Below are 21347 nucleotides of genomic sequence, written 5' to 3' on the forward strand. Positions count from 1 at the left end.
AGTTCCCGGTATCCTTTAAAAATCCCATTCTTAAATGCTCTCAGTGTTTGTATCTCCCACAGTTATTTGAGGATGCCAAAGCAGAGGATGCATTGAGGTCCACACAAAAATCTTGGCCTTCATTTTATGTTATATTAAGAATGACCTTCACTACAGAAGGAAACTTTTATTTTGTTATTTTAAAATATCTGAGTAAGTCTAGTAAGGCTAATCTGAATATGATTACACAGACTCAGTTTTTTCCATATACTTTCACATTTCAAACTTTCTTTCAAAGCCTGTAATTATTACTACTCTAATTATACTGCCATTTAAATACCTTTATATCAATTTTAGAATAATCAGGTACATGAATATGAAGTACTTTCTTTATGATACTATTTTCCTCAATACCTGACCCTGTAGAGAGAAAAATGGTCTCCACCATGTTATTACAATTACAGCAAGAGACAATAGCTCAGTGAATGATATAAACCTCTGAACACTGTACTTTAGAAAATCATTGGCTTCCTTAGTGCTTTCCCCCCCCCTCCCCCCAGGCAAAAGCTAGCATATTGCTTGAGGGGATATAAATGTGACATCAGTGAAAAGTCCAACAAACAAACCCAGAACTTTCAAATAGCACTGGTTGGGAACTTTCAGACAAAGAGGGGTGGTGGTGGTGGTGTTTGTTTTTGGAAAATGTCAGTTTATCAAAATAAATTTTGTATGAAAACATGTAAAAGTCAGTGAAAGATGGGACTGGTGGGAAAAAGGCAAAGAGTGTGTGAGAGAGGCTAATGGTGTGTGGGTAATTTAGGTTCAAGTCTGTGTTCTGACTTATTTGGTGTTCTAACTACTGGATCATAGAGTCACTGTGAAACCCTGGGTCAGGTTAGCATCAGTCTATTCATGTAATTTTATTTGCTTATCTAATTTCCCACCATACTTTCAACTGAACTATTCCATCCTATTTAACTTTCTTCAACGGGTATAGTCTGATAATATTATTGTGCATTCTCAACTATGTTTTAATCCAGATTGTTTTTCACTGATGCAGGAAATTACCCCTACACATTTTTTACAGGTGTCATGGAGACATAGGAAGACTTCATGCATTACAGATGATATATAAAAAAGTGCACTTACGTTTGGGTCTTCTGATTAAAGGCAAAAGTATAAGGTATGCATTTCTTAATTGCATTCAGGGCTTCCTTTCATCTTATCACATAATGTTCATGGAGTATATTTACAGTTACTGAATGCTGCAGCTTCTTAAGCATTTAATCATTCCTAAAGTAATTTTATTGCCTTCCGTTTCTCCAACATTTTCCATAAATAGATAAATAATACTCCGTACAGGCCACATCTTCAGCTGGTATAAATAGGTGTAGCTCCATTGAAGTCAATGCACCTGTATTAATTTACACATACTGTGGGAGAGCCAATACTTTGGGGATGTCAAATAAAGAGCCTGATTGTGTGGACTATTTATTGACCAAACTCTTTTATTTCTTCAAGCAATTATTAAAATGAAAAACAACTGGTAGAGACTAATACTAAATGTCTTACCTATATTGCATCAGGCTGATAGACAGACTCTGCAGTATCTGTTTTCTTGTGTAACCATCATCATATTAACGTTCCAGGGACCTGCTGGCTGCGTCTAGATTGGCATGATTTTCCGGAAATGCTTTTAATGGAAAAGTTTTCCGTTAAAAGCATTTTCGGAACAGAGCATCTAGATTGGCACGGACGCTTTTCCGCAAAAGCACTTTTTGTGGAAAAGCGTCCGTGCCAATCTAGACACGCTTTTCCGCAAAAAAGCCCCGATCGCCATTTTTGCAATTGGGGCTTTTTTGCAGAAAACAAATCTGAGCTGTCTACACTGGCCCTTTTGCGCAAAAGCTATGTGCAAAAGGGACTTTTGCCCGAACGGGAGCAGAATAGTATTTCCGCAAGAAGTACTGATTTCTTACAGTAGGAAGTCAGTGCTTTTGCGGAAATTCAGGTGGCCAGTGTAGACAGCTGGCAAGTTTTTCTGGAAAAGCGGCTGATTTTCCGGAAAAACTGGCCAGTCTAGACACAGCCAACTCTGTTTCTTGCTCTTTTGTCTTTCAGTACAAAGGGAGAAATCCTAGCCCTATTCAAGTCATGGGGTATATCTATACTACCCCCCTAGTTTGAACTAGGGGGGGGTAATGTAGTCATACGGAGTTGCAAATGAAGCCCGGGATTTGAATTTCCCGGGCTTCATTTGCATGATCCCGGCCGGTGCCATTTTTAAATGCCGGCTAGTTCGGACTGCGTGCCACGCGGCTACACGCGGCATGAACTAGCTAGTTCGGATTAGGCTTCCACGAGGCGTACAGCTAGTTCGGATTAGGAAGCCTAATCCGAACTAGCTAGTTCGTGCCGCGTGTAGCCGCGCGGCACGGAGTCCAAACTAGCCGGCATTTAAAAATGGCGCCGGCCGGGATCATGCAAATGAAGCTCGGGAAATTCAAATCCCGGGCTTCATTTGCAACTCCGTATGACTACATTACCCCCCCCTAGTTCAAACTAGGGGGGTAGTGTAGACATACCAATGGGGAATTTGCTCATTAATGCCAACAGAGTAAGAATTTCACCGAAAGTCTGCATGGAGAAATATGAAAAAATATCCAGAAAGTGAATTATTAACACTTCATTCAGAACTTTGTCATCTCCTGATTGGCAAATACATTCCCTGGGGAAAAAAAAGTGTTTTTCTACAGACAGAAACATTCACCTGAGCTGAGCCCAAATAATGGTGGTCATAGTTTTCATGGTCATGGTGCCTGTCATCCAAGGATCTTAGTTTTGAGCTCTTTGCACCTGTCTTCTCATAAGAGCAAAGTGTTATTGAAGCAGTCTCTTAAGTGCCCTAATTATGCCAGCTGGTACACTTTGAGTGAGAGAACATATACAATGCTTCTTATACCAGCAGTAAATTGTTGATCAGTGACTTCCTAGGAAAGAGAATGATAGGATTACAAAGTTAGAAAGGATCACAAGGGTCAGCTAGTCTACCTTCCTGTCAGAATGCAGAATAACAGTCATATTCTGGAGTTAACAAGCAAAATCGGTTGTTACCTTATCTGCTTTTTTAAATGGAAGTTGAGATATACCATTTATATACATACTCTCTCTTGCTTGTTCTCTCACGGGTTTGTTTCTCAGGTAACAAGCTCCTGTCACAGCTCCTTCCCCTTTGCCTAGCATTGGCCATGCTCCTTGCCTACTGCCTGGCCCTCCAAGACCTTTGCAATTTCATCTACACATCTTTATTCTTGCAGGAATTCTGCAGTTTATAGATATAAAGTTGCCATAGTGCTGAAGAGAGAGTCTTCAATGCCTATCAATATGCTCATAGCAAGTGCTGGATTTCAATGACTACGTCTAGACCGGCAAGTTTTTCTGCAAAAGCGGCCGCTTTTGTGGAAAAACTTGCCAGCTGTCTACACTGGCCACTTGAATTTGACGTTCTGATGTAAGATTGTCAGTGTTCTTCCGCAAATACCATGATGCTCCCGTTCAGGAAAAAGCCCTTTTGCGCAAATGTATTTGCACAAGAGGGCCAGTGTAGACAGCTCAAGACTGTTTTGTGCAAAAAAGCCCCGATGGCAAAAATGGCGATCGGGGCTTTCTTGCGCAAAACTGCGTCTAGATTGGCACGGACGCTTTTCTGCAAAAAGTGCTTTTGCACAAAAGCATCCGTGCCAATCTAGACCCTCTTTTCCGCAAATGCTTTTAACGGAAAAACTTTTCCGTTAAAAGCATTTGCGGAAAATCATGCCAGTCTAGATGTAGCCAGTATGTCTTAAATATAGAACATTCACAATCAATCTGAAAACTAGTCTACGATTTTAAATGGTTGATATTTTTGCTGCTGTGGACTTCCTCATGCAGCTAGTGCCACTGAAATCAATGGCATTGCTAAAGATCAGGACACTTGTGGCAGCACAGCAATTTCAACATTTCAAATGGAAATGTTTATGGTTGCAGATTCAGCGTGATGCACGGATGAAAGGATATTTGGGGGCTTAATAATAACTAGAATTAGCATGGGAAACAAAGCACAGCAAACAGGTAGAATTTGCAGAGGTGCATAGCTAGGCATGGGAGTGTATTTTTAATGCTTGCTTGAACATGCAGGTATCTGTGGTCCTACTGGCACTTGCTGTGATCTTGAGGACTAGCCTGCACCCAACAGCTGTTGAGTTGTGCTGCTTCAGGAGCCAAGCAGGGACTGAATGGTGACATAGCCAGGAACCTGTGTAATCTCGGCTTCTTCCTCAATGCTCCAGGTAAAATAAATGGTATAAGCTTGTTTCCTGGCATAGGTTACTCTCCATCCCCAACCTCCACCTCCATTTCCTGCCTAGTTGAGCTGCACTAGCTGGCACATTGAGGGAAGGAAGGAAGAACAATGTTGTGACCACTCTCCATGCCTGCCTGCTAACTCCTCACCCACCTGGGTAGACTGGGGCGGGGGGAAAATGGCCCGATGGTGGCTGCTTTCCTCTCTGTGGTACAACCTGCAATACAGATAGCAAATGAGCAAAGGGGAACAAGTGGGTTCTTGACTCATGATCATGCAACAAAGGTCAGGCTCTAGCCTTATCCATCAATGAACTCTAGGGAGAGTGAAGTGGCTGAGTGAAAACTGGAAGTATATAAAAGCCTGTAATGGAGAAAAGGACAGGACCGAAACTGATGAGTATAAACAGTATTTCCATTTTACAACTGTTGGCTAGAGTGTAGTGGAAAATTGCAGAAATTCACTCGCATCAAGAAAGTAACACTGCAGCCTGCTGATAAATTACAATCCTCTTGGGTCTGCTCTAGGAGATTACGAAATTTCCATTCTTGCAGGAATAAGAGACCGCCAGAAGAGAGTTTTTTTCCTGCTATAATTGAGAGAAGTGCTTGAGAGGAAGGATGCCTTTTAGATAAGGCATTGGATAGTGGGCTCAGGAGAGCTGTATTCAACTCTCAACCGACTTCCTGTGTGACCTTGGGCAAGTCATTTAAACTCTCTGTAGCTCATGTAGAATAGGGAGAATGAAACTTCCTTTCTGCTCTGTTTTGTCTGTTTATCGAGTGTAAATTCCTCAGATTAGGGATTGTCTTTTGCTAAGTGTTGTACTGAGCCTAGAACAATGAGGCCCTGATTTCCATAAGGGCTTCTTAGGCACAATAACAATGAATAATTAATACAGTTTTTTTCTTCTGATTTTCTAATACGTGAGCCTGATTCTGATCTTAGTACACCTTTGTACACTGGTGTAATTTCACTGGCTTTAATGGCAATGGCCTATATTTACACAAGTATAACAAAAAACAGAATCTGGCCCTTTCTATGTATTGATAATGAATTTCTCCTGTTTCCAGTGTTCTAGCCTAGACAAAATTAATGTCTTAAGTAACTGTTAGCTATTGCTCCACTGTAGATATGGATAACATTATTAAAACATTTTTTGTTGCTTTCATCATACAAATAAATGGTGGTAGTGCTACAAACACCTGGAAGTGGTTTTTTTTTAATATTATGAAGATTTTATTATGAGTATGGCATCAGGCAAATTATTTCAATGGACTGCCACAGCAGAGTCAAATGGACAATAACTCTTAGAATGATGCAATTAAGGCAGCATTTGAAAATTAAAATAATGGGTTTCCTATTTGCTGAGGTCAAATATCAGGTCTCAGGCAACTTATTTAGCAAGCACCAGGTTTAGCAATAATTACTTGAAAAAAACTCCCCAAAATTTGACAACCCCAGAGATCTCCTACAAAGAGAATTGTGTCCTCATCTGTGAGCTATTGCTCATATTAGAGACAGCATATTTTATTTTAAGGTATCAGATTGCTGTATTATCTACTGGAGAAACAAAAGGACAGAGGGGTGGGAGGGTTACAAGTTCCCTAGCAGTCTAAGGCACTTATTAAGTCTTTGAAAACAATATCCACCCATTAACACTCTGTCACGAATCTGAATTAAAATAATCTAAATTCTTTAGGCAAATGTTTTAGCTAAATGCCACAATCTAAATCTACATAGGCTTAGTTTAAAGCTTGAATTCACCTGGAAAAAAGGTGTATTTTAAACCTGTATTAGCTAACCCATGTTAAAATCATAGGCTATATCTAGACTGCAGTCTTCTTTTGAAAGAGGCTCTTTCGAAAGCATCTTTCGAAAGAGCCTCTTTCGAAAGATCGCGTCTAGACTGCAGGCAGATCTTTCGAAAGAGCAATCCGCTTTTTCGAAAGAGAGCACCAAGCGAGTCTGGATGCTCTCTTTCGAGGAAGCCCTATTTACATTGAAGAACGCCTTCTTTCGAAAGAGGAACTTTCGAAAGAAGGCGTTCTTCCTCGTGAAACGAGGTTTACCGCCATCGAAAAAAAAGCCGCGTTCTTTCGAAATAATTTCGAAAGAACGTGGCTTGAGTCTGGACGCAGGGGAAGTTTTTTCGGGAAAAGGCTACTTTTCCCGAAAAAACCCCTGAGTCTGGACACAGCCATACTGATGACAAGGCACTGTAGCTTTCTCTACCACATAACTGGTTAAGGTAAACCTGAAGTGACAAGATTGTATGGGGCATTGTGGGATGGCTCCTGAAGGCTAATAACAGTGTAAATCAGGATCTAATTACATCCATTGTGACTTGACACCACTCCAGGAGGAGGTGTTACTGAATCTGTGTACAGAGGGGCTTACTTTGGTGGGAGCCAAATTTAAGTAGACACTTTCACAGCTAGATTGATGCAAAGCAGCATATAAACTTGTAGCGCAGATCAGGCCTAAAACCTTCAAAATAATGAAATAAAAGATTATGTATTGCCTGTGCGTGTACAGTGATACCTGTCCTAACTAACTGACAGACTTGTTGCTTAACATATGTTGGCTTCTAATGTAGGTGGCTAGAACTGCTCTCTGTCGTTATACATTTATTGACAACAAATGTACATTTATAATTCAAGCTAATTATCTTGATGTAAAATCCTAGTGGAAACAAGACATTGTAGTTTTTAACCTCCCTGTAGCTAATGAAGATAAATCCTAGGTGATGGAGACAGTGTTGACTTTGACTAGTTACATCAAATTACAAACTACCTGTGTCTTGTCTCTACTAGAATCACACAGCAAGATGGAGAAGTTAGTTTATTCCTGTAAAAACACACTTCTTTCTGGCTAGCTCCCCTGCCTTTTATTTTGAAGTATGTCTTTATTTGACCATGACTACATAAGAGGAATTTGTACTGGTATGTAAACCCTCTGCTATTGATGTATGGCACTGGTATAAAACAGAGTGACACCGATGAAGCTTACTTTGTTGACATTGTGGTCATTAAATTGGTGCAAATGTTTCTAGTGTGGCCATGGACCCAAAATAATTGGAAAAGGTTAGCAAGAGAAACCATTAAAAAAAAAGTGACTGAAATTATATATTAACATTTGTTTCTTACAAAGGTATCTAAGGCGAGGTGGGCTAATATTAGCTGAGGTAATGGTTTTATAAAGTCTCATGGTCTCATAAGACTATACCAAAAGCAAATATTAAAAAGTTGATAAGTTTTTTTAAATAGTAAGATTATCTGTAACAATATGTGGTCCTGTAATATTCAATTTATTCCAATAAATTGTCAATCATCTGTTGGGATGCTTGTTATAATTGTATTTCTGAAGTTTGGCACGACTATCCTGACCTTTCCTTCTGCTTTATACTTGCTTCCAGATCTCTGTGTGCTTTTTTTTAAACCCAAAGAGCATATTGGTTAGCTAAAGAAGGGAACATGATAATGAATCATTGGAATTCTAAAGCAGTTCTCATGTTAAGCTAAAAATAGATGAACAAAAGATCTATCAAAGAATACAGTAAAATATCTTTATGGTGATCTGCAAAGGATATCTAATCAATTAGTACTGTGCACACTCTGGGATAAGTAGTTTTGTTTTTAATCCTGCTGGATTTTTTTTAACATCAGGAACATCATACATGATCTTTCCTGATTTTGCTGATGGACCTCCTGCTGCCACAGAGCATGTTTACTGTGAGCTCTCCTTCCTCTGTGGGCTGCTGAATATTTTAACAACAGTAGCCTTTATCCAAAATGTTAATTAGTCATTGAGTATAAATGAGTGCTATCTAAAAAAAAATCCTTCTCTCGGGTGTTCATTTTTCACTATCTTGGCTTTTATGATGCTGCCTTGTCACATCCATACTTTGGTGCAGCTACATGAGTATCTCATGAGAACATAAGAATGGTCGTACTGGGTCAGACCAAAGGTCCATCTAGCCCAGTATCCTGTCTGCCGACAGTGGCCAGCACCAAGTGCCCCAGAGAGGGTGGATCGAAGACAATGATCAAGTTATTTGTCTCCTGCCATCCCTCTCCAGCCTCTGACAAACAGAGGCTAAGGACACCATTTTATCCCCTGGCTAATAGCCTTTTATGGACCTAACCTCCATGAAATTATCTAGCTTCTCTTTAAACTCTATTATAGTCCTAGCCTTCACAGCCTCCTCTGGCAAGGAGTTCCACAGGTTGACTACACGCTGTGTGAAGAAGAACTTTCTTTTATTAGTTTTAAACCTGCTCCCCATTAATTTCATTTGGTGTCCTCTAGTTCTTCTATTTAGAGAACTAATAAATAACTTTTCTTTATCGGCCCTCTCCACACCACTCATGATTTTATAGACCTCTATCATATCCCCCCTCAGTCTCCTCTTTTCTAAACTGAAAAGTCCCAGTCGCTTTAACCTCTCTTCATATGGGAACTATTCCAAACCCCTAATTATTTTAGTTGCCCTTTTCTGAACCCTTTCCAAGGCCAAAATATCTTTTTTGAGGTGAGTAGACCACATCTGTACACAGTATTCAAGATGTGGGCGTACCATAATTTTATACAGGGGCAGTAAGATATTCTGTGTCTTATTTTCTATCCCTTTCTTAATAATTCCTAGCATCCCATCTGCCTTTTTGATCACTGCTGCACACTGTGTGGAAGTTTTCAGAGAACTGTCCACAATAACTCCAAGATCTCTTTCCTGATTTGTCGTAGCTAAATTAGCCCCCATCATACTATATGTATAGTTGGGGTTATTTTTCCCGATGTGCATTACTTTACACTTATCCACATTAAATTTCATTTGCCATTTTGTTGCCCAATCACTCAGTTTGGTGACATCTTCTTGGAGTCCCTCACAGTCTCCTTCTGTCTTGACTATCCTAAACAGTTTGGTATCATCTGCAAACTTTACCACCTCACTGCTTACCCCTTTCTTCAGATCATTTATGAATAAGTTTAAAAGGATTGGTCCCAGGACTGATGCTTGGAGGACACCACTAGTTACCCCTCTCCATTCTGAAAATTTACCATTTATTCCTGCCCTTTGTTTCCTGTCTTCTAACCAGTTCTCAATCCAAGAAAGGACCTTCCCTCTTATCCCATGGCCATGTAATTTACACAAGAGCCTTTGGTGAGGGACCTTGTCATAGGCTTTCTGAAAATCTAAGTATACTATTTCTACTGGATCCCCCTTGTCCACATGTTTGTTAACCCCTTCAAAGAACTCTAATAGATTAGTAAGACAGGATTTCCCTTTACAGAAACCATCTTGACTTTTGTCCAACAAATTATGTTCTTCTACATGCTTCACAATTTTATTCTTTACTATTGTTTCGACTAATTTGCCCGGTACTGAAGTTAGACTTACAGGTCTGTAATTGCCCGGATTGCCTCTAGAGCCCGTTTTAAATATTGGTGTAATGTTGGCTACCTTCCAGTCATTAGGTACAGAAGCCGATTTAAAGGACAGGTTACAAACCACAGATAATAGCTCAGCAATTTCCCATTTGAGTTCTTTTAGAACCCTTGAATGAATGCCATCCGGTCCCGGAGATTTGTTAACATTAAGTTTTTCTATATGTTCCAAAACCTCCTCTAATGACACTGCAATCCGGGACAGTTCCTCAGATTCATCACCCACAAAGGATGGTACAGATTTGGGAATCTCCCCCAACATCCTCAGCCATGAAGACTGATGCAAAGAAATCATTTAGTTTCTCCGCAATGGCTTTATCGTCCTTGATTGCTCCTTTTATAGCTCGATCATCTAGGAGACCCACAGGTTTTTAGCAGGCTTCCTGCTTCTAATGTACTTAAAAAACATTTTGTTATTTCTTTTTGTGTTTTTGAATTTCAAATAAAATATTTCCTTCCTGCTACATGTATTACAAAGAAGAAGAAAAAAGTAAGGCCACCTTTCAATGAGACTATAATATAGGTGTGGCCCAAATCTAAACACATCTATCATAGCTCTTGTCTCCACTTGGAGCATGTTTTTCCAAACAAAACTCATTTGGGATCTATCCCTCAGAGCAAGCAATCCTTTCTGCAAGTGAGGGTTCCCCCTCTGGAGATTCGGGTTTTCATATGTCTGTCTTTAAAATCAAGGAGACCGTTTTGGATCTTACTCCACTCTCTATTCTGGGGGGAGGGGGAGAAGAAAGGTAAGTAGTGTGGCCAAGCCTGTTGAAAGGAATTTCGGGCCCCAGGACAACACATCAACGGATCTCCTTTCCCCCTCTCTTGGAGGGAGCCACAAGGAATATGCAGTTTTGGGCCCAACTCCCCAAATGGAATCAAAACCCCAAATGAATTATTTAGGTAAGCCCCCTTTAACAATGGTAGGGGGAATGTACACACTGATTGCCCCTCCAGGTAATAATTATTTACACAGCATTTGATAGAAAATAAAAGTGATTTTATTAAGTACAAGCAGTAGGATGTAAGTGGTAATAAGTGAGAACAGGCAGAGCAAAGTAGATTATAAACTCAAAATAACACTAAAACATCAGTACAAACTTATTACAAACTTACTACAAACTCACCCTAAAATGCTTTTTTTCCTAGCCAAGCCTTCCAAACCAGGGAAGTCTCCTTTTCCCTGGGGTCTCTGGTTCCCTCCCTTGGGTGTGCCACACCAGCCAGCCAAAAGACCTCTACTGTCCTATTGGTTTTTAAAGATTCCCTTTTTCCATGGGACGTCACCTGGCCAGTTGGGATGGACATGTGATTTGCCCAGACCAACCATTGCTAAGACTTAAAGGACAAAAGAGATTGTTTAAGAGTTGGTTTTCAAAACATTGAGGGTAACACCTGTGCTGGCTTTCATTCACACATTTAAAAACCATAAAGCACTCCACACTCTATATGTCTAATTTCACAGATAAGAATGATACATACACCAAAATAAGATAAACAGATTCAGCGGATCATGACATGAGTATTGATAGGTTGCATGACACAATTTGTCCAATGCACTTTTGAGTTATGTGCATTTGTGTCCATAAGTCCATTTCATAAAGCATGGGGAGAGGGTCCGTCACACCATGTTCACCTACACTGAAGTCTGTGAGAGTAACTACATTTTAGTAAATCAGGCTACCTTCTGAAGTGCCAAAAAAGGCATCCATTTTAGAAAAACTTGGCCGCCATATTTAGTAATAACGTGAGAATTTTTTTCTTGCATTTTTATGGCAAAAGTAATGCCATAGAATTCTAGAGATTAGAAACAAACGGAGCCTCTGCGTATGGAATTTTGCACCACATCAGTCCATCTTCACTGGGAGTTTGTGCCAGTGTCACATTTAAAAATCCCTAGTATAGATAAGACTTTACAGACTGAATATAAATAATTTGATGTAGTTTGCCTTTTTATGTTTTAAAGATTTTTTAAAAATATTTTCTTAAACTTGATTGACAATGTCGTCAGGTCTGGGGAAAGAATATAGCTCAAAAGCTTGTCTTTCTCTCTCACCAGCAGAAGTTGGTCCAATAACAGATGTTACTTCACCCACCTTGTCCCTCTCTCTCATAACTTGGGACCAAAACAGCTACAATTACACTGTATGCTCATCGATAGGCAGCTTACTTCTGTATATATATGTAATAGATTCCAATTACAGCTGTATCTATTAATGATTTTGTAGTTAAAGTCATGCCAGCATTTCTATTGCAAACTCAATTTTTCATGTTAAAAGTAAGAAAAACTGCTTTGGATCAAAATTAATTTCATTAACTCAGCCTATTTCTCTTTGCCTGTACAATTAAAAATAAATTTGTCCCAAGGGGGAAAGGAATAGAATAGTTTAGTGAGCTAAGATCTTCTTGCAATCCTGTATCTATCAAATTTTAGGAATATCGGCCCACATTCAATTTTGATCAACTATTTTAAATGTAATTGGGATATTAATATGAGCAATAGGCCAAAAGCATGTGACCAGAAAGAATGAGATCCCATAGGAAAGAAGAGTTGTGTTAAACTCATAGGCTACGTCTAGACTGGCATGATTTTCCACAAATGCTTTTAACGGAAAAGTTTTCCGTTAAAAGCATTTGTGGAAAAGAGCATCTAGATTGGCAAGGACACTTTTGCGGAAAAGCATCCGTGCCAATCTAGATGTGCTTTTCCGCAAAAAAGCCCCGATCGCCATTTTCGCAATCGGGGCTTTTTTGCACAAAACAAATCTGAGCTGTCTACACTGGCCCTTTTGCGCAAAAGCTTTGTGCAAAAGGACTTTTGCCCGAACGGGAGCAGCATAGTATTTCTACACGAAGCACTGATTTCAGACAGTAGGAAGTCAGTGCTTTTGCGGAAATTCAAGTGGCCAGTTTAGACAGCTGGCAAGTTTTTCCGGAAAAGCAATTGCTTTTGCGGAAAAACTTGCCAGTCTAGACTACATGCCTCTGTTGTCAGAGGCATGTAGATTAGGCTATCCGGCATAGGGAAATGAAGCTGCGATTTAAATAATATTATTAATAAAGGCTTCCTTGTCAACCACGGTGCGTCTAGACTGCCCCGATCTGAGACAAACAGCTGATCATCAGCTGGTCGGCAGAGCGCGGCAGCCATTTTAATTTAAATGAAGCCGCAATTATTTAAATCTGAGGCATGAAGTCTAGACAGCCAACAGAGGCATGTAGGCCGTGTCCAGACTCAGGGGTTCTTTCGAAAAAAGTAGCCTTTTTTCGAAAGAACTTCCCCTGCGTCCAGACTCAAGCCGCGTTCTTTCAAAATAATTTCGAAAGAACGCGGCTTTTCTTTCGATGGCGGTAAACCTCGTTTCACGAGGAAGAATGCCTTCTTTCGAAAGTTCCTCTTTCGAAAGAAGGCGTTCTTCAATGTAAATAGGGCTTCCTCGAAAGAGAGCATCCAGACTCGCTGGGTGCTCTCTTTCGAAAAAGCGGATTGCTCTTTCGAAAGATCCGCCTGCAGTCTAGACGCGATCTTTCGAAAGAGGCTCTTTCGAAAGAAGCCTGCAGTCTAGACATAGCCGTAGTCTAGACATACCCATAGTGACCCTTTGAAAATACCAATGTTACCCTGAAATAACAGAAATAAAACATGGTTAACTGAGTACCAGGTGCATTGTCTATGTAAGAAATGCCTTCAGCTGTTTGGTAATGACATCACTGTTTGTTAAAAGCTATATAAAAGTAAACCCTTTAAGATTCATTATTAATACTTTCTTGAAAAGTTTCTTGATCAAATGCTTATAAATGTTTTGTTACTGTTTGGCTGTAGAAAATTTCTTAATATTTAGGCTTTTTAGACATGTTTAGAGCAATCACATAAATACTTTTGGTCCTTGGATTTAATAAAAAAAAATTATAATTAAATAGGCGTGATGTTAATATCCTGCATAAATAATAATAATCCCAACACAAATCTTATATTTTAAATAATACACTACATTATAATAAAATACAGCTTCCTGGGGAAAGTATTAATGTTGTGTAGTCTGATTTTTTTTTGTCCTTATTTGGAAAAATGTCCAGTAGAGTTGAGTTTTGTCTCATTATCAAGTGCAGGATCAGGTTCATATGTAAAAGGGTATGGGGGAAAGTGAGTGGGCAGAAGAATATTATACCTAGGATGTCATGACTTCTAATGAAAATCCTTACATTCATAATAACGTGGGTTTTAAAACATCTCTATGTTCACAGCAGTGGACCCTTTAAGATTGTAGAATTTCTCAGTAGATCAAATCCTGATCAGAGAGTCACTTTGTCTAATTGCTGCCAGCCTAATATGCAGAAGGTCTATTCCAGTGGTTTCCAAACTTTTTGAGCACACAGATCCCCTTTCAGCCTATTAAAATTGTATGGACTCCCAAACAATATAGCAGTTTTCAAACATTCCATTATTTGTTAATCATCTGAAATGCATAATAGTTCATGTTATCTAAACAAATATAGTAGTAATGAGAGATAATACAGAGTGTCCACATTGAAATGTAACAACTTTGAAGTGCCATATATTTTTATTGAATAAAATTTTAGTGGATCCACTGATCCATTTTTGCTAGCAGCCCAATTAAACCCTTCCCGCCACTCTAATAGCTTTTGAACGGTTAGAGCATATTCACGTAACATGATCATTTCAAAAAAGAGAAAAAATGGTAAAAAGTGACTGACTCATTTATAAGCTGACTCCAGAGGACAGTCGCAGCTTGTCAGCTTCAGCATCGGCTGAGGGATGTACAGACTGAAGGGCATGGAGCTTCCAGTGGCTACTGTTCACAGCCAATGGGAGCTGAGAGGCACTGTGCCTGTAAGCAAACAAACCCAGCAAAGTATAGCAGAATCCGCAGCACTTCCCAGGGTCACTTCCCAGCCCAGCATGGTAAACCACTGGCGCGCTGGGTCTTTTTATCCCCGTGGAGTGTCTGTAGGCTTGGAGCCCATCAGCTCCTAGTCCCTACCTTTTGCAGTTCTGGGTTAAGGGGAGCGGTGCGAAGTGGTGGCCAGCACGTCCCTTAGCCTGTGCTGCTTCCTCGGTTCCCATCCCTCTGTTCCCTGCCTATCCACAGAAGATATGACTGGGGCAGCTCCTGCCCCAGAACTCTGCCCTTGACCGGGCACAGAGCCCGGGACGGTGACACGATTCATGGCGATTTTATTGATTTATGTATTGATTATAATGAATTAATTGGGTAAGAATGAATAGGAATAAGTGTGGATGTGGTATGATTGTGGAGTGGACAGAAGAGGCTGAAGGCAAAGAGGCAAAACATCAAGAGACCCGATTGCGCAAAGTAACTATAGAATAAACAACATGAAAAAAGCAAGACTAAGGAGAATGACTGTTTGTGTGATACCCAAAGGAAAATCCAACGCAGCAGTTTTGGAGGAAAAGTTGTACACAGTAGTTTCTCAGTGAATCATCAACAGAGCTACTGATCTGAAGTGTATAAGGGTCCTTCGTGCCAGAGCATCAGTGGAGACAAATCAACAGAGAAGCTGAGGCAGCGTGTGCACTGCCAGATCTCCAGCCTCTTCTAACTACTATCAGGGTTGGCCACCTGATAAGTACACTTGTGTGAGTATGCTTGAAAAAGAGAATAGAATATTTCGCAATTACATATAAGCGATCTTAACAACTTTTTTTGTCGATATATATATGGAATAAAATTAATATAAGGATACTACTCTCGTTGTGCCTTCAATCCTTCGTCTCTTCTCTATAAGATCCCTGAAGTGGTCTGATCACCCAGACCTAGAGGGACAGATTTGTAAGTTTTGATGGAGAATTGCGGAGAGGGGGAATTTGCCAAAGTTGGGGTTAGCAACTGAAAGTAGTATAATGAGCTCATTTTGGCAATGAGGCAAAACAGAGGATGCCCTGTTGCCTAAAGGTTTGGGAAACGTTCCTGAACCCAATGTTGATGTGGTGCTGGTTAGGGGAGTAAAATCACCACAGTCTGCATAGATGGGCTTGCTCAGTTCAGGGGGTCCATCCCCTTGGGAATCATGAGATATAGTTATGGAAGGGAAGCACCATACAGCAGATTTGGAACAATTTTTTGCAGCATATGTGTTCAGTACTAAAGTTAACAGAGTGCCAGAAGCAGGCAGGAGCAGTAAGCTTAGCATATATTGTGCTTCAGGAATTTGTTCAAAGAAATCAGCAATGGCAAGAGGAATACCAAGCTTTCGAGGATAGATATCAGGAACAACAGGAGCGCTTAAAGCAATCTATTAGAATGAACACCAGGCAGTAGTTTGTAATCAGCACTGAGAGCAATTGGCAGAGGTTTGTGGGGAGCTTAGGAATGTAGAGTTTGAATTTAAAAGCGCATAGAAGCAATCTAAGTTGGTGCCAGGGTTACAAAATCTGGTAAGATCTTTAACCCTTCAGGTTAGCTCATTGACCAAAAATACTTGCATTCAACACAAAAAACAAATTAAACATTTAAAAGAACAGTTAGCTGCCACTAATCTACAGGTCGCTTGTATATGAGAAGGTTCTGAAGAACCTTGAGAAGACTCTGACTGGGAAGGTGAAACACACCAGATTATAACCCGGTAGCAGCTATTACCGAACAATCACTTTCCCTGTCAATAGCAGGCAGAGGAACAATTACAACTAAGATACCACATATAAGCCCTGCTCAAATCCATTCCATTGCTGCCCAAATAGGACCCCTTGCCCAAATAATGTTCTGGAATGGGTGACTAAGGTATACCAAAGCAGCCGAATCCATAATATGGACCACAAGGAATGTTGTGTTATGATTCCACTCACTAGCCCCTTAAGGGGCAAGGAATTGAGTTGGTTATAGCAGGGGGAAATCAGAATTTTCTTTTCACCTTGGCCATTATTGTGGAACGATTCCCATCCTGTTCCATTAAACAACAGATCTTAACTATGAAATAGGTACCTGAACAACCCTCGTCTGACTTTATGGTAAAATTGCATTAGCATGGATTTTTTTTCAGAGGACTTAAACCTCTGAATAATGCCCAGACTTTAAACCAAGTTGCCTGGATGACAGCAGAACTCACGGAAATGGCAGATGGATTATGGCCGTGGTATAAAAATTGCCTGGGGTTGTAGCAGCCCGGATTTGCTGGAACTGGTGGATCAGGTACAGAGGCAATTTGGGGAGCCTCCCCCTCTGAAATGGGGGAAAATGAGAGAGAGTGTTGAGGCAATAACATATAGTAATAAAATCAATTGGGATCAGGATGGAATAAGAACAGGATGAGGATAGGGAAGGAATTCCACAGGGGAGGTAAGAAGGGAAGACTGCACCCTGGACAGAAGATCTAAGGAAGGAGAGGACTTATGTGAGAATGCATTACAGGACAGTGAGATCTGGAAATTCCTAGTCACAGACCAACACACAGGCAGTGTGTATGATTTAGTCATTTTGCTGGAGGACTGAGGTAGGTCGAGCATCTCAGCTGCTGCACCCATGACTGAACAGTCCTCTTTAGGACCTCATCCCCACATGGGGAGAGGCTAGAAAAAGTGCCCCCAAAATGGTCCTGCCTCTTTTCCTCCTGGCTTGATAGCTGCATCCCACAGGATTACCACCCCAGTGGGTGAAAATGTAAGAAACTTTTCAGCTTTGGAACCTGGAATGCACGTACCCTGATGGACAACTCAGACAGTATATATATTTTTGTTAGTCTTTAAGGTGTCACAGGACTACTCATTCTCTCTCTACCTGTTTGTGGTGCGTCTTCGCTGACTCAGGCATCCGAACAAGTCAGATGCTGCTGTGAGAGAAAAGGAAAGCAACTCCCTTTTGCGATACAGGTCTAAAAGGTGCCTCTCACTGTGCTCTGTAATGTCTCTCAATTTGTTCCTGCTTCAGAGCAAAGCAATATCCTAGTGTTTATACCTGTATAACCATATCAGTTTAAATTCACATCTTAGGTTATACTGAGAAACCTTACCGCATGTAGACAAGACTTACAGCCTAGTCCTGCAACGGATAGAGTGCAATTGTACTGCTATACTTGTATACTTGTATACTGAAGTGAAACCTGGGCAATTATGAGACAAAATATATGAAAATGTTTAAAAGTCTTGGGGTGAAATGCTGACACAAGTTAAATCAATACTAAAATTCTGATTGATTTGAATGGAGCCAGGATTTCATATTTGTGTTTTGTTTCTTTTAATTGGGAAATTTGACAATTGAGAGCAAAGATTTCAGTAAAGAGTTGAGAAAACTTCTATTCCAGTTCCTTAAAGTCTCAAAGGGCCATGTTAGTCTGTAACTTTAAAACATCAACTAGTCCCATGGCACCTTAGAGAATAACCAAAATATATAGAATCATGAGCTTTCCTGGGTAAAACTCACTTCATCAGATGATTGTGCTTTTACCCACAAAAGCTCATGATTCTATATATATTTGTTAGTCTCCTGTTCCTTAGTTCCCAAAAAAGACCAATAGCAAAATCCAAGGAAGACAAAAAATATACTGTTCTTGATATGTAAAAGCAAAAACCTATTATTTCCATTTTGTTTTTAAAAATGTATGTAAACACCTGAAAAGTCACAAACCAGCAATCCAGGGTGCAAATCTAATTTTGATCTTCTTTGCAAGTCTTCTTTAAATTCTGTAAAGTGCTCCCAGAAACACAGAGGTGCCCCAGAAATACAGAAAAGACCATAAAAATGGCCATGCTGAGGCAAGCCAGTGGTTTGTCTAGGCCAGCATCTTATCTTCTGACAGCGGCAGATGCTTCAGAAGGAGTGAACAGAACATGGCAATCTCCTGTTATCCAGTCCCAGCTTCTGGCAGTTAGAGGTTTAGGGATACCCAATGCAGGAGGTTGCATCCCTGACCATCTTGACTAATAGCCATTGATGGACCTCTCTTCCATGGACTTATCTCATTGTTTTTTGAACCCACTTACACTTTTGGCCTTCACAACATCCATTGGCGATGGGTTCCAAAGGTTGGCTGTGCATTATGTGAAGAAGTGCTTCCTTATATTTCTTTTAGCCCTGCTGCTTATGAGTTTCATTAGTTAACTTTGTTTCTTGTGTTATGTAAAGGGGTAAATAATACTTCTGATTTCACTTTCTGTAGACCATTCTTTTTTTTTTTTTTTTTTTTTTTTACAAACTTCTATCCACCACCATAGTTCCAATCTTTTTAATTGTAATAAACCCTGCTATTTATCTCTAGTGTGAAAACTGACCATTTATCGGTACCGTTTATTTTCTGTTTTCACCAGTTGCTCATCCATAAAAGAATCTTCACTCTTAACTCATGACTTGCTTAGTCTGTTTAAGAGCATTTGGTGTGGGACTTTGTCAAAGAATTTCTGAAAGTGCAAGTACATTATATCCACTGGACTACCCTTGTCCACATGTTTATTAACTCCTTGAAAGAATTCTAATTGATTGCTACAGCATGATTTCCCTTTACAAAAGCCCTGGTGACTCTTCCTAACAAATTGTATACAGATCTGTTCTTTACTGTAGTTTTGATCAGTTTGCCTAGTAAGGGGGAACATGATAGCGGTTTTCAAATATCTTAAAGGGTGTCACAAGGGCCGTGTCCAGACTCAGGGTTTTTTTCGGGAAAAGTAGCCTTTTCCCGAAAAAACTTCCCCTGCGTCCAGACTCAAGCCGCGTTCTTTCGAAATTATTTCGAAAGAACGCGGCTTTTCTTTCGATGGCGGTAAACCTCGTTTCACGAGGAAGAACGCCTTCCTTCGAAAGTTCCTCTTTCGAAGGAAGGCGTTCTTCAATGTAAAGAGGCCGTCTTTGAAAGAGAGCATCCAGACTCGCTGGGTGCTCTCTTTCGAAAAAGCGGATTTTTCTTTCGAAAGATCCGCCTGCAGTCTAGACGCGATCTTTCGAACGATGCTCTTTCGAAAGATGCTTTCGAAAGAGCATCTTTCGAAAGAAGCCTTCAGTCTAGACATAGCCAAGGAGGAAGGAGAAAATTTGTTCCTCTTGGTTTCTGAGGACAGGACAAGGAGTAATGGGCTTAAAGTGCAGCAAGGGAGGTTTAGATTGGACATTAGGAAAAAATTCCTAACTGTCAGGGTGGTCAAATATTGGAATAAATTGCCAAGGAAGGTGGTGGAATCTCCCTCTCTGGAGATATTTAAGAACAGGTTAGATAGACATCTGTCAGGGATGGTGTAGATGGAGCTTGGTCCTGCCTTGAGGGCGGGGGGCTGGACTCAATGACCTCTCGAGGTCCCTTCCAGTCCTATGATTCTATGATTCTACTAAAGTTACACTTACCAGCTTGTAATTGCCAGGATCACCATCGGTGCCTTTTTAAAAAGTCAGTGTTACATTAGTCAGCCTTTAATCACCAGGTACAGACCCTGGCTTAAGCGATAGGTTACATACCACAGTTAGTAGTTCTGCAATTTCATTTCATATTTGAGTTTCCTGAGGGCCCTTGGATGAATACTATCTCATCCTTTATTACTCTTGAATTTATCAATTTGTTCTAATATCTTCTCTAGTGACAGCTCAGTCTAGGACAGTTCCTGGGAATTCTCACCTGGAAAGAACAGCTCAGATGTGGGACTCTCCCTCACATCCTCTGTAGTCAACACCAATGTGATGAATTAATTTCATTTTTCAGCAGTGTTTGGGTCTTCCTTGAGTATGCCTTTAGCACTGTGATCATCTGGTGGGCCCATTGACTGTTCAACAGGCTTCTGATGTACTTAAACTTTTTCTTTTTTTGCTGTTAGCAAAAGATTCAAAAACTAATTGCTCTTTAAATTATTTCGGCCTGCCTAATTATACTTTTACACTTGACTTGTCAGAGTTTACGCTCCTTTCTGTTTTCCTTGGTAGGATTTGATTTTCAATTTTAAAGTCTGAATTTTGCCTCTAAGTGCCTCTTTTACTCTGTTTTACTTATACAGAATAATGCAGAGTGTATTAATATACTCCTTGTCTGGTCTCTGAGAACTAGATTATCAACTAATAATGGAATTTGACAAATTAATGGTCCTCATCATTCATTCCAGTCGCTTGTTTTTACCCTCCTGACTTATGACCATATACAGACATTCTGCAACTTGAAAGCTTCTACAAAAGGGCATAGGTCATTTCTTCACCGCAGGAATGGCATCCTCCACTAATTTCCCAATTGCTTTCAAAACCTCCCTTTGTGAAGGCATTATTATTTAGCTTTATTCTGGCTTTCAGCAGACTTAATTAGCACTGCAGATTTGCCTTCAGCTGACTTCAGCTGTGAAATGTGTAGTGTTCAGAATATGGATAACATAGGGTAAACAATCTAAATGTTCTCTGAAAGCTTTCAAGTTACGTCAATAAAGACTGAATGGCTTTACTTTCTATCCTACAGTCTTACAGAAGTGAAATTAAAAGTAGCTTTCACTAACAATACACAAGCTGACACTCTCTGGGTGTGCTTGAGGTGTTAGAAGGCTCAAGGAGCTCCAACAACTGGTAAAAACCATCTGGAATTGGCCTATGATGATGGACACATGTATATGACAGATGTGCTGCCCACTAACAATTTCATTGCT

This window comes from Pelodiscus sinensis, chromosome 3 (genome assembly GCF_052426305.1).
Source record: "Pelodiscus sinensis isolate ZL-2025 chromosome 3, ASM5242630v1, whole genome shotgun sequence".
Lineage (NCBI taxonomy): Eukaryota > Metazoa > Chordata > Testudines > Trionychidae > Pelodiscus > Pelodiscus sinensis.